The sequence below is a fragment of the Augochlora pura genome, chromosome 8 (assembly GCF_028453695.1).
Source record: "Augochlora pura isolate Apur16 chromosome 8, APUR_v2.2.1, whole genome shotgun sequence".
Taxonomy (NCBI): domain Eukaryota; kingdom Metazoa; phylum Arthropoda; class Insecta; order Hymenoptera; family Halictidae; genus Augochlora; species Augochlora pura.
Genome location: NC_135779.1, coordinates 5,495,679 through 5,509,094, shown reverse-complemented (window position 1 = coordinate 5,509,094; position 13,416 = coordinate 5,495,679). Strand labels below are relative to the sequence as shown.

Below are 13,416 nucleotides of genomic sequence, written 5' to 3'. Positions count from 1 at the left end.
ATAGAGAATACTATATCCCTTTATCCCTTCATTTATTTGTATATCGATAATTCTCGTCCCTTTGGATTAGGTTACCGTAACATTTATTTGCAGCACAAAGTCGTACGGAAATTAACGAGGATCGAAAATGCGAACGAGAAAATCTGTATCAGAGGCTGCAGGACGTCGGGCGCGTCCTCATTAAAAGTACACGTTATAATATCAGAAATTTAATCGCGTCGCGTCATTAACATGATCGGTACGCTACGCGAAGAATCTTCTTACTCGGAACCCCTCCTTCGTTTACACGCTTCGATAATACATCCGGCATGCCTATGGCACCACCGTCAGGATATGGACCATTAACGACGAAGCTGCCGTTCTCCAATCCTCCGCGATCATTGTAAAATTATTCGAGCAAAGCTTGTTTCAAAATAAAATACTCACTAATTTCGATATCCACAAAATGCACATAATTCGAACAAATTGCCTAAGAATATTTCAAACACTTTCGCTTTCAGAATCGAATTCAAATCTATTATAATATTTAAAAAAAAAAACCGTTATAGCAAACGTGATACCACGAAGTGAATCGCGCGAAAAGAATAATTGCATAAATTTCCAAAAATGCACATAAAAATTCATATATTAGAAGTCTATTAAAACTGAATACAAATTTTTAAAGTGTATCGTTGATTTTAAGCCTGCTCTCTTGCAATATTTAATATTAAACTTTTAATATAACCCCAATATTTAATTTTTCGACTGCCATAATTTTTCGACTGCCATAATCGAGGGGAACGGAAACTTGCAACCGAAGTGTTTTAATCGTGAGAAGCTTATGGTCGACGGACTGCACGGTTTTCTTCGACGCGTTCTCGACCGTAATTTTCCATAATGGGACGCTTTTCGGCCCGGGGGATCCGACGTCGAGCGGCGACCGCATGAAAAGAGCACCGTTTTCCGGTGAATCACAGCTTTGATACGCGTTATCGAGTAACCGTGATTAAAGTTCCGCGCGTCGATTATGAAACCCGTCGCGGAGGACGCGTCGACTCGCCCTCAGACGATTCTCGCTCGCTCGCTCGCAAAGAAACGCACCACTCTCCCGGAAAAACGTCCACGCTTTTTAGCTCGGAGCGGAAGCAAAGCTTCGGTGAAAAACACCCACGATTTTTCCTCCAAACGAAAGCAAATTTTTTGGTGGCAAATGCTCACAGATTTTGCACTAATTGTAGACGAATTTTTTCGTGAGAAATTACACGATTTTTGCGATGGCTTTGGTTAGAAATGTTCATAATTTTTCCGAAGTTTTTGGTGTAAAACATCCACGAATTTTACGAAGCTTATGGTGAAAACCATCCACGATTTTTGCTCCAAAGGAGAACGATATTCTTGGTGAAAAATATCCACGATTCTTGCGTCAACGGAAAGTCAAGTTTTTAATAAACTACGTCCACGATTTTTGCTCCTAACTAAAGCGAAATTAGTGGAAAATATCCACGATTTTTGCTCCAAATAAAAGCGAAATTTCTATTGAAAACTATTCACAATTTCTCCATCAGAGTGAAGCAACGTTTTTTAATAAAAAAGCAACCACTATTTTTGCTCCAAACTAGAACGAAATTTTTGGTAACAAATATCTACGATTTTTGCATCAAAGGAAAGCAGAGTTTCTAATAAAAACAAAAAGGTCCACGATGTTTGCTTCGAACGAAAGCAAAGTTTATAGCGAAGAACGTCGGCGATATTTGCCTCAAACGAAAGCAAATTGTCACTGTTTCATACCGTCTGCACGAGGAGCAGTATTTCAAGAATTCACGCTCGCTGTATAGTAGCTTCTTTTCACACAGTTTCGACACTTTGTACTCAATTATTTCTATTTTCATCCATTTCTCGCGACTGATATTCTTGAATTTATTTCTATTAAAAATTTCTGTGATTTTTTTTCAATATTTCAGAGACGTAACATTACTGATAAATGATGACAAATATTACTAATAAATGATGATAAATATTACTATTATGATGATAAATTTCACTGACGTAACCCATAGATTTGTACAAGAAAAACTATCGCATTTATTTATCCAGATCGCGTCCGTATATCTCAAATTTGACTTTAAAAGTGAGATAAAAAGTAAAATAAATACGATAAATAAATCGATCGCAACGAAGCAGATCAATTTTTAATTCAACTATAATGATAATAAAAATCCTTTGATAGTGATATCAAACGACAAATTAACTCTATTTTTCTAATTAACGAATATTCCTCCGAATTTAATTAATCCCACCACACATTAATAAACATATATTTACAACAAAATACGATTTACGTCTTCCTCGAGCATATCACTCCTAACAAAATAAAGGAAAAGCGATAGCAAGAATAATCGAAACTTCGATAGATCTCGAAAGCCCGGCCATCAGTCTTCATCGCTTCTGCGACACGCAAAAAGAAACCACGATCAACTGATCCACCGATCCTTCGATCACCGCGCGTCTCTTGCAGAAAAGAACCAGCCGAAGTAGTAAATAAAATTCTGTTTCATTCTATAAAACTCTTGTTTCATTATATGAAACTCTTTTCCATTATATAAAACTCTGTTTCATTATACGAAACTCTCTTTCAATTTTACGAAACTGTGTACACCGTCAGGCGTGGCGAGCCGTGTATCTCTTCCACGTCACATCGCTGACGACCACCCCCGCACTTTAAATCCGCACGATCAACGAGCACTCTCCTCTCTATAGATCTCCTCTTCCAGCTGCTCGTCATGCTCTCCCGCCTTCGAAACCGGAGATACAATCGCGACACACGGAGAGGGACGCGAGTCCGCGAAATTCCTGCAACCCCTCCGATCCGTATCGAACAACCCCCGTCGAAATAAATGAATTGAAATGAGTCCACGCTTCGTCGAGCAACGAGCAATGTTACTTTGAAATAAAAGACTCAATTGCGCAACAACAATAATGCAAAATGTAGCATGTAATGAGAGAACGAACGGAAAATATGTGTGAAAACTTTTTGAGGCGGAAAAGATTTTATGGAAAATTTATTTTGTGAGGCATAACAAGTGTTTGTTGTATTTGAGTGGCAGGTACTTGTTTTTGAATGATAAGTGCTTGTCTTTGAATAATATGTACTTGTCTTTGAATAATAAGTACTTGTCTTTAAATGACAAGTACGCTCGGCATTGGAGTGAAATTAACGACAACTTGCGGGCTGAGTGGATCGTTGAGAGCACGAAGCATCCTCGTCACTTATCAAAAACCTACTTTCAATAAAAACAAAAACGCACAATGATTATCCACACGATCGCCCTGCTAAACATCGTTAACAGCGATCAAAACCCACGTTCCTCCCTAAACGACGATAGGATCGTTTAACAGAGAACAGCGACAGAGAGGCACATCGAGAACAACAACGAGAGGCGGAAGTGAACAGAGAAAGAATGGAAAATGAGAAAAAAAGAATGAATCAACTTGGAAGGATCCATCGTGAACACTCACGAGACAAGGGAGAGCGATCGTAAAGCGTTGCGCGCGGTTTTTCTCCGCGTAGAGCGGCGCGCGGTTCGCGGGATCGGACCGACTTGGACAGTTCGGAGAAACTGTCGGCACTGTGACGCTGAACGAGGGGTTTTCTACCCCCTAGTACCGCCACCTGAAGCCGCAGGGGGTCCTTCGGGGTGCCTGCCGCTGTGTGAGTCGGGAACGCACACGCTCGCGGAGCCGCCGCGCGCTGATCCCTCGAGCCGGCCAGGAGACTTCGGCGTTTCCATGGCGATCGTTTGATGCGCGCGTGCCGCCCCGCACGCCGGTGCATGCGCACCCTCCGCACGGAGCACCACGCTCGCAACAGGTTTTGTTCCGGGGGCTGCCTGCCTGCCTGCCTGCCGCTGCCGCTGCCGTCGTCCGCCGCCGCCGGGACGCCCGGATCCGGACCATCGATCTCTCGATCCCTTCTCGCCGTCCCTCGGTAGCCCACGCGAGCCCGCGGATTTTCAGGGCCAACCGCGCGGGATCGCCCGGTCCATTTTCGTCCGGAGGCGCTCGGCTACCGTCTGTCTCCGTTCCCAGCCGCTTCAGACACCCCTGAAGGGATGCTGGATTTTGGAGGATTTTGGAGGATTGTTCGAAACGAGTGCCAAGTGATCGAGGAACGTCTTTGGTTTGGTTAGAGGGTGCGAATTTTTTGTGGTGGGTTTTTTGGTGATTGATCGAGTAAATTGTGGTGGGTTTTATTGCGAGGTACTTGGTTTAGGGGTCTTCTTTGATAGCTGATAAGCATTGGATATCTTGAAGATGTCTATTTTAGGTCTGAACGATTTACAGTGCAAAATTGACGTTTTTGAGATGTCCTTTTTCAGATGTCAAAAGGGCAATTAAAGACGTCGTCCATAAGATGTCTTTTAGTCGTTTGAAAGACGTCTATTGCCTCGATTTTTAACACAGGACGTTCCTAGGATGTTTCTACGTCATTCATAGGACATTCGAAACGTCTGAAAGACGTTCTTCTGCTCTGAAGCTATCGTCTCTAAATCAACATGTAATATCCGAAGGGGTTGACAAATTTCCAAAGTTTGCTACATTTAGCAGACTTTGTTTCTCTAATAAAAATTTTAGTTTATTGATCAAAAAGTCCATTCTCGATTGTATATAAGCAATTTGACTTCAAAATGCCCAAATTCAATCATAATCAATTTTCTTCGGTCGAAGCATCTCTATCGACTGATAATAGCACAGCTGTACACTTTGATACCAAATTTAAACAACATTTGTTAAAAACTCAAACAGATCGAACATTTTCGACAATATTCAAACTTATGCATTTTTTTGTACCGAGGGTTCCAGTTAATTGACCCAGGTGTCCATCCCCGTTCCATTTGCTTTAAGCTATCGTTGACGACCATCTCGGCTCTGGGTACGTCAGGCCCGGTCCTCATTCTGTCGTGTCGGAGCTTCAAACTCGGCTTCGCCGATACGATCTTCAGAGAAGTTTCGAACCCGTATAAAGGTCGTTTGAGGATTTCAGATTGGGGATCCGCGGTCGAAGTGACTTTTGATAGGAAAAAGCAGGTACCGCGGTTTCATCAGAAAATTGCTCGATCCGGATTCAGGCTTCTATGACGCCCCATAAAAGTGAACAGAATTTTAAAGACCTGATAACTTCTTTCGAGGATTTGCTATTGCAATTTTTAATCGAATTCGACACGTTCGTCGCCCACGATTAGACGCTAAAATCCCCACACAATTAAAGCAATTTAATTAATTAAAATAAAACTAAAAACTTGACATTCATCATAGTGGATGACGTTAGAACTCTTTCGAAAAATCATAGTCGAATTCATTTCGCTCGAACATCGACGTCGACTTCTACAATGATCTCAAATTGTCCCCGCTGCGGGGACGACGACTTCCACGATTTAGAGGAACGTCCCTGCTACGACCGCAAAGGGTTAACCGGTCGAAGCGGTGCCGGCGAGCAACGCGGATCGATATCAGGGCGGAAGCAGCCAGAGACAAATGATAATCCGACAGAAGAAGAATGGTCCGGGGTCGGGCCGGGTCGGGCCGGGTCGGGCCGCCGCAAGCCGGCTCTCGTATTCGACGCGAATTGACGAATTGCCCGCAGCCCATCGACTTCTATGGAAATCGAGCCGCGCGCCAGCTCGTTCCCGACAAAAAGACCATTGGCCTTTGCGCCCCCTCCCCCCGAGGGGGGTGCGCGGACGATTTATCCGATTTCCGAGAGAAAAAGTCGGTGGCTCCCCCCGGGCTTGTCCCCCGGGGGCCGCGGGACGCTTTCGATAACTCGAGGTCGGTTTTGCATCGACGAGAGGACCGGTTACGCTGGAAAAGCAACTTGGTCGCCGTGGAAGTCCTGGAAATATCGCGGGGCATTTAACTTGTCCGCCGATTTCGCCGATGATCGCCGGTCCAACGCCTCGCGTGTCTCCGGGGAGATTTCGTACGTGCGCGCGTCCATGGGAAATAAATGTCCTTCGGGGATCCCCTGCGCCCGATTTCGAGAGGTACGTTATCGGACGGCCAGGAAAGTTTGGATTCTGCTGCTCGCGGCTCTATCTCCAAGGGAGGCGGAGTTTCGCGTAGTTTCCGGTGGCCGTCATTCATTTAACCCCATTTGCATCGTTCGGAAATCGGGATATTAGTCTATATGGCTAAAATCTCAGTTTATGCGAGATTATGGTGTTCGTTTCTTAGGCTTGGCTGAGTTCTGTGTGGGATATTTTTCTGTAAGGCAGAGAATTACGCTTAACCCTTTGAACTTTGACACCTTTCACGGCGCGTTGATTAGCACTCATTTGTTCTTAAATTTCATTTAAGTAATTTTTGTTTCTTGTGTTGCCTTTATTTATTTCCGTTCCTAGACTTTGATAACGAGAGAATTCATTTTGATTTCAATTTAGAAGAAATGAATAATATATAAATTTTATATACAATAAGATAAAATTTTATATAAATTGTTATAACAACTCTTACTCCAATGGTTTACTTTAATAATTGTGTAATGTGTGATAATGCTGTTCCCTATGCATCTATCTTGGCAAGACGTGTTTAACAACTATATTACAATTATTTTTGAGGATATAATTTTATATAAATTACTATAATAATTTCCATTTTAAAAGTTTACATTTTCATAATTAATAGTAAAAATCGAGTGTGACATATTTTAAACGAAAAGAAACAATTAATACCTGACACTGACATATCGAAAACAAGACCTGTTATAAAATGTTTTTAATATAAAAAAACGTCAATCAATTTTACTACAGGCTAGTTTTAACGTAATAATGAATTGAACTAATTTCTTTACGCACCCCATATTGTACAATAAAATAAAATAAATCGAGGAAGCAAAGTAGAATGGAATAAAATGCGATAGATTGAACTCGAATAAAATAAAATAATTTATACAGTGAATTAAAAGTAATATTATTATTAAGCATTCATCGTAATCCCGGGGGAACATTTATTGATAAATAAATGATTAAACTATTATTACAATGGCATAGAGTATAGTCTGTACTATGGTACAGTGCATAGTCTATGCTATAGCATAGCATATTTAGCCCCACCAACTATAGCGTTAACAAGACAAGCCACCAAGATTTGAGACGACAGTCCACGAAAGGCAGTTCTCGAACCGCGATAAATCTCCATCTCGCCGTAACATTCGTGTACGCGGATATCCCGCGACTTTTGAATACCGCAAGGAGTCCGCGATGTCTGAATTTGATCCCCGACGGCTTCCTGCGTCCATTATTCAGCCGCGTCCGCACAATTCACTGTCCGAATAATGCAAGGCATGTGCGAAACTGACCACATGACGGCTCGCCGGGGCCCTTCGAACCATGCCGATGGTGTGCGGCCTCGTTGGAAACGAAAGGATAATAAAATCGAGCCGCTCGCCTTTTTTTATCGTTCCATTATTCTTATTTAGACTGTTCACGCACAGTTCTCGGCGATTCCTTCCTTTTTTTATAGCGGTTCTCAAACGGTACAGCTCGAAGAAATTGCATTAGAGCGAAATTTCTCTCTACAATGGTCCTCCCCGTTTTCTTCCACCGCGATCTTGATACTTTGACTTTTTATTTCACGATCTATAGAGGTTCTGTGGAGGTTTTATCTGTGTCGATCTAGGGAGGTTGCTGGGGTTTGTAATCTTTAGCTTAGAGACCGTAGTTTTAAGTGTCACGTTGCGATCGATTTATCGAATGCGTTTCGATTTATTCGAGTTCTTCTGGTTTGGAAAGTCTGCGATTAATCGTTTCGCAATTAGGCGAATTTCTGCGCGATTTATAATAAATTTCTTTTAGTGGACAGTGTTAACCTGTTTAATCATTGAATTAAGAGTTTTAATTTTCTCTGGGCGAGCGAAGAAAATTGCGAAACGGAGTTGACTTTCTCTATTTTCTAATTTGTCTTTAAATCGAACAAAAATCCCTCGGATAGCGAAGGAGACATTTATTAATTATTTATTCAATATATATATATTAACTCAAGTGATCTTACTAAACTGATACAAAAGAGCTGTCCCTAGTGCTTCGTAAATTTAATATTAAAGCTACTTTCACGCGCGGAAGAGCTACGCCTACAACTTCTCAAGAAACACGTCCAAATCGAGCGTCTTGGTCCACCGCTCTCGAAACTTAAATTATCGAATGACTTATCGGATGTAAACGAGTTTACTTGAAATCGGCTCCGCGGCAACTTTTAATGACGCGGCGTCGCCATTCGTAGAGTAATCAACGCAACTGTTTTTCCCCGGCGCAGTGTTGCGGCAGCAAGAATCCAAGTTTCACGGCCATCGACGAGAGTGCCGCCGCGTCTCCGGAGTTTTAATTAACTCCGCGGACGTTCCTCGCGGGCCCGGGTAAACCGCGTCCGGTGGTTCCGTCGCGGATATTTGAAATCGTCGAACACGGCGTCTCGCGAACCGCTTCCTTTGTGCGCGCGGAAACAGCGTTCCCGGGTTGCGCCAGGGCTCCGTCGTCGCCGAGCGAGCGGGAGCTCGCTGTAAAATTCCGTTTCCTGCTGCTCGCGAATTCGCCGACCATGAACGGCACCTACTCATTTCCCCGGTTATCGTGTCCCGCTTATCGGGCCCGTCTCGCTGCGCGACTTCGCGTCCTTTTCCAGCGGCGCCGCTCACTTCGGGGAGCACGACGGCTCTCCCTCTTTCTCCATTTTTCTTGCTCCTGTCTTTTTTTCTCTTTTTCTCGGAGCAGTCTTTCTCTGTTTCTATGTTTTACCCTTTCTCTGTTTCTCCATTTCACTCTTTCTCCCTTTCTCTGTTTCACCCTTTCACTCTGTCTTTTTCTCTATTTCTCTCGTTCACTCTTTCTCTCTTCTTCTGTTTCTGTCTTTCTCACTCTTTTTCTCTTTCTATGTTTCACCCTTTCACTCTGTATTTTTCTCTATTTCTCTCGTTCACTCTTTTTCTCTTTCTATGTTTCACCCTTTCACTCTGTCTCTTTCTCTATTTCTCTCTTTCACTCCTTCACTTTTTCACTCTTTCTCTGTTCCACTCTTTCCCCGTCTCTTTTCTCTATCTCTCTCTCTATCTCCCTCTATCGCTTCTTTTCGACTCGACCCTCTTTTCGGCCGTCCTTCTCCAACCCGTTCCGTTTCGTGGCTTGCTCTCGTGTCGCGTGTGTACGAATTATATCCACACAGAAGGGAAGACAGAGTGGCTAAAGCCTGCTATCGGGCGTCCCACTGCGAGCGAGCTCCGGGGGCCGGAGTTTATTAGCACAACCCCCGGTTAGCGATGGCTACGAACCACCGTGCCGCGTGAACAAATGCCGGTCTCGCTCTAATATCGAAGCTGCTGTCATATTTACAGCGCTCGTGAAAATATTGCCTCGATTAAATCGTTCCGACATCTCTGATCGTGTATGAAACATAGCTTTAAATTAACAATGTCATTTTTAAATAAATAAATGCAAATTAATGGTGTTAGATTTGGATATCTATGAAAATATTCGTCTGGAGTATATTGGATATTCCAAGTTTGTTTAAATGGTAAAAAGCGCGTAATATAAATATATTTAAGTGTCTTACACAGTGGTAAATTAATAAGACATTTAACTATTGACAGTGGAATTGTTGCAGTCAGAAAATATATTTGTAATCCATATTTATAGTCTATTTGTATAATCCGTAGAATTCATCTGTATAATCCGTGCAATCCATGAATATAATCCATTTGAATAATGCATATCTATATACATATACATATACCATAGTATAAACTATAATATACATAGTCCACGTGCGCGTATCTATAGCACCATCTTAACAATCCTCTTCTAACAATCCAGACTCTTTCACATCTCTTAATGCCTCTAATTCCGTCAAACTACTCTCCAATTGTTTAGAGTCGCCTAATCTAATAAATCCTCCAGCGCTCCTCTCCCTCTCGATACTTCCTCAGAAACGCATTAGAGAATTTCCGAGCTTTCTCTCCGCAAGCTTCGACGACACCGCCGCCATCTTCCAATCTTCCAGGTCTCTTAAAAGTGCCTCTCCCCGGGAATCCGTTCTATTTTCTCTAGAGGCGGCTTTGACTCGGCTTCTCGAGACTGATGGAAAACCCTCACACGATCGCGCTTGTTCTTCACGATCCCATTAACGAATCCCCTAAAGACTTTCCTCGAACCTTCGTGGACTGTTCGGAATAAACATAGGTCGATTTAGATTCACAAAGGACCCAGGTGTGTGGCGACGAATGCCCCGGCGAACAATGGAACCTGGGATTTTATGGAGGACGGATAGAGCTTCGAGAGCCTGCCGAGATGATTTAGAGTTTTCAAAGGACGAAGATCTTGGAGAAGAGCTCTCGTCTTCGGTGATAGTATCGCTACTTTTTTCACAGTTCTTGAAGTAGTTTCGACCTGCGAGATATTGGTTGTTCCACGAATCAGTTTCAATCGGAAATGATGAATTTCTGAGGTGATTTGAAGTAACTTTTTTCTTTAGAGAAATTTTCTCCGAGGCGTCGTTAAGGAGTTATTAATGAAAGAGAGTGACCAATGAGAGGCGAGATCGGCTAGCGCGAGGCGGCCGAGCCAATGAATGGAACTAGGCTTCGCGTCACCGCCTCGTTTCGTCAATAACGAAAAACAGTGGCCAATGAGAGGCGAGATCGGCTGACGCGAGGCGATCGAGTCAACGAGCTCACGAAGCCTAGTTTCACTCATTAGCTCGGCCGCCTCGCGCTAGCCGATCTCGCTTCTCATTGGTCACTGTTTATCATTAATAACTCCTTAACGACGCCTCGGAGAAAATTTCTCTAAAGGAAAAAGTCGCTTCAAATGACCTCAGCAACCCATCCTTTACCAATTTCCCCTGACTTTTGAAACACCCTGTACACCTTCCAAAAACTTAGACTTCGAAGAAGACTAAAACGAAGACTAGGTCCCCGTGATTGATGGAAGCTTCGTACAGTTCCATTTGTTCGTCACGATTGTTTCTCGAGCGCGTCGCTACCGCCGGTTCCATCCTCCACCCCGAGGCGCCTCCGTCTCACTCCCCCCCGGAACTAAGGACGCATGATACAGAAAACACATAGGGACGCCTTCGGGCCGCGAGGCAAAGGCAACGGCGGCCGTCGCTTACAAACGGAGTGTGTGTTCCACTGCCATTACCGGGGTAACCCGTGGTGAGACGAAAAAGAACCACGAGGAGGAAGGAGGAAGAGCTTATTTGCACTCTGCGAGCGGTCAGATGACTCGACGCGAGACACCCTCAACCTGGCCGACAGATGTTGGATGTTCCCCTGACACAGGTCCGTCCACGGGCCTCCCACTTCGTTCCGGCGTGCTCTTTTCAAAATGGCAGAGGTGCCTATGTTCAAGGACGGGCCCCGGCCTCGGTTAACCATCGCTTTTAGGGGTAACGGGGGAAAGCCTTTTCCCGGAGATCGTCTGCAACTGCCCGGGGCACGTGCTTTTCGGGCGAACAATTTAGCATGATCTGTCGAACTTCAATTGATAGGTTGTACAGTATGATTTTTTTGATGATTTAGGGAGGTTTATAATTTCCAGTATTTTATATAAAATAAATCTAAAATTTATATTACTTAGTAATGTCAATTTTAATGTTAATAATAATAATAGCGAAGTTGAAATTACTGTTCGATTACTATTGAGATTACTATTGATTTTAGTATTAATAATGATAATAAAATTTAATACTAAAATATCATAAGATTGTCCTAATTTCATGGAACAAACATGAATCGTTCACTCCGTAAGAATTGCATGTGAACTATGTATTATATTGAAAGACAATTTAGAAATGTTTGCCTAACATTATGATCTTCAAGCCTCGCAAAAGAGCGAACGTAGCAAACGCAGCAGAAAGAGCCAGTTATCTCGAATTCGATCAAGCAAAGACGATTTCCGTGTGCGCAAAAACGTTCAATGGTACTCCGATCGCTTAAAATGTCCCACATTCTCCTACCTAAGACAAAAAACCGGGTTTATCCGGCATCATTCTTCACGCAAAAACCGGGTTTATCCGCCTTCGAGCTTAAGACGAAAACCAGATTTATCTGTCTTCATTCCGATGGCGAAAACCAGCTTTATTCGTCTTCGTTCTTACGCAAAATATCAGGTTTGCTTCTTTCCATTCTCAAACCTTACGGAAAGGAGATGCTTTTTTAAAATATTTTTAGTGAAAAGCAATTTTTAGGTTTTACTTTATGTTCAATTTTTAATTTTGTAACTGTCAGTTTCTACGAAATTTGATGTCAAAAAAGGTAGACAAATCAGATCTGCTATTTTTTCTTCGTTGAAATGTTTTAGCAACAGGTTTCTTTGCCTTAAATTTTAAGCGAAGAGTTTATCGTTTATTGATCTTTGTTTTGAGATCAAAAATAAGGTTACCGATAATTTTGTATTATTCGCGAAATAATTTTGGCTGTCACCAAAATGGTAGACCATTAAAACTGTCATTGGACCACAAAAATTCCTATCACTATAAACTAATCAAATCCACTAACATTTCTATATTTTCTCAACAGCATCATTAAACAATATTCATCCCATCAACTCGACATCCTATCATATATTTTACTCTAATTCCATTATACCTTGATGAATTTTTATTACAAAGGATATCCAATAAAATCGAAGCTCGCAGTGATAAAATCAAACACTTTTAACTCGGCAACGGATAACAAATTACTGATCGCCACGGGAACCGATTCGCAGGCCACGGATCGGCGATAGAAAGGCCGATTTATAGGCTGCCGACCGGCAAAGTGATAAGATAACGGCTAATTTCCGCGGTAATTCGTCGGTGCTAATGCTCGCAGGTGAAGCGACTGATCCAACCGCCCGACTAATTAACGGCGAGATCGGCGGCCGCGCGTCTATGATGTCGATGATAGATCCGCGGGAAAAGCAACGACTCTTGTCTGGATCGCGATAAGGGCCGACAACCTGTCGCTCTCTCACTCTCACTCTCACTCTCTCTCTCTCTCTCTCTCTTTCTCTCTATGCTCGTGAGAGAATTAACGTGTCGCGGTTAATGCACTTCCGTGCGCGGACGACGCCGCGAATTTCCACCGTAAATACTCCGCTGGGTACTACTAGCGAGACGCGGGGGAGACGGGGCTCTGGGTTTTACGTAAATTCCCGGCGTAAATTCTCCGACAGTCCGGGGCGGAGGGAGGAGAAGGAAGGGTTGTTACATAAATCGAGGCCGACGATCTTAGCGCGGATCCATCAAAACGCCAGTTACGAGAAAAATTATGTAACGCCGGCCGGAGCTGTGCCTGAGCGTTTATCGCGGCTTTATCCGCCGCCGGGAAGCCGGGGAGGCGGGGGGATCCATTGTTGGTAACGAACGGACGATGAATCTTCGCGCCGCGGAGCCGCGGTGTTCGACCGGGGG

The 13,416-nt window shown here is 43.3% G+C and overlaps 1 protein-coding gene across 1 annotated transcript in view; it reads right to left on the bottom strand.

The window, feature by feature from the left end:
- The window catches only part of LOC144474587 (ras-related protein Rab-37), a 133,433-nt gene that overhangs the window by 66,474 nt on the left and 53,543 nt on the right, over nt 1–13,416 (bottom strand). The window lies entirely within an intron of this gene.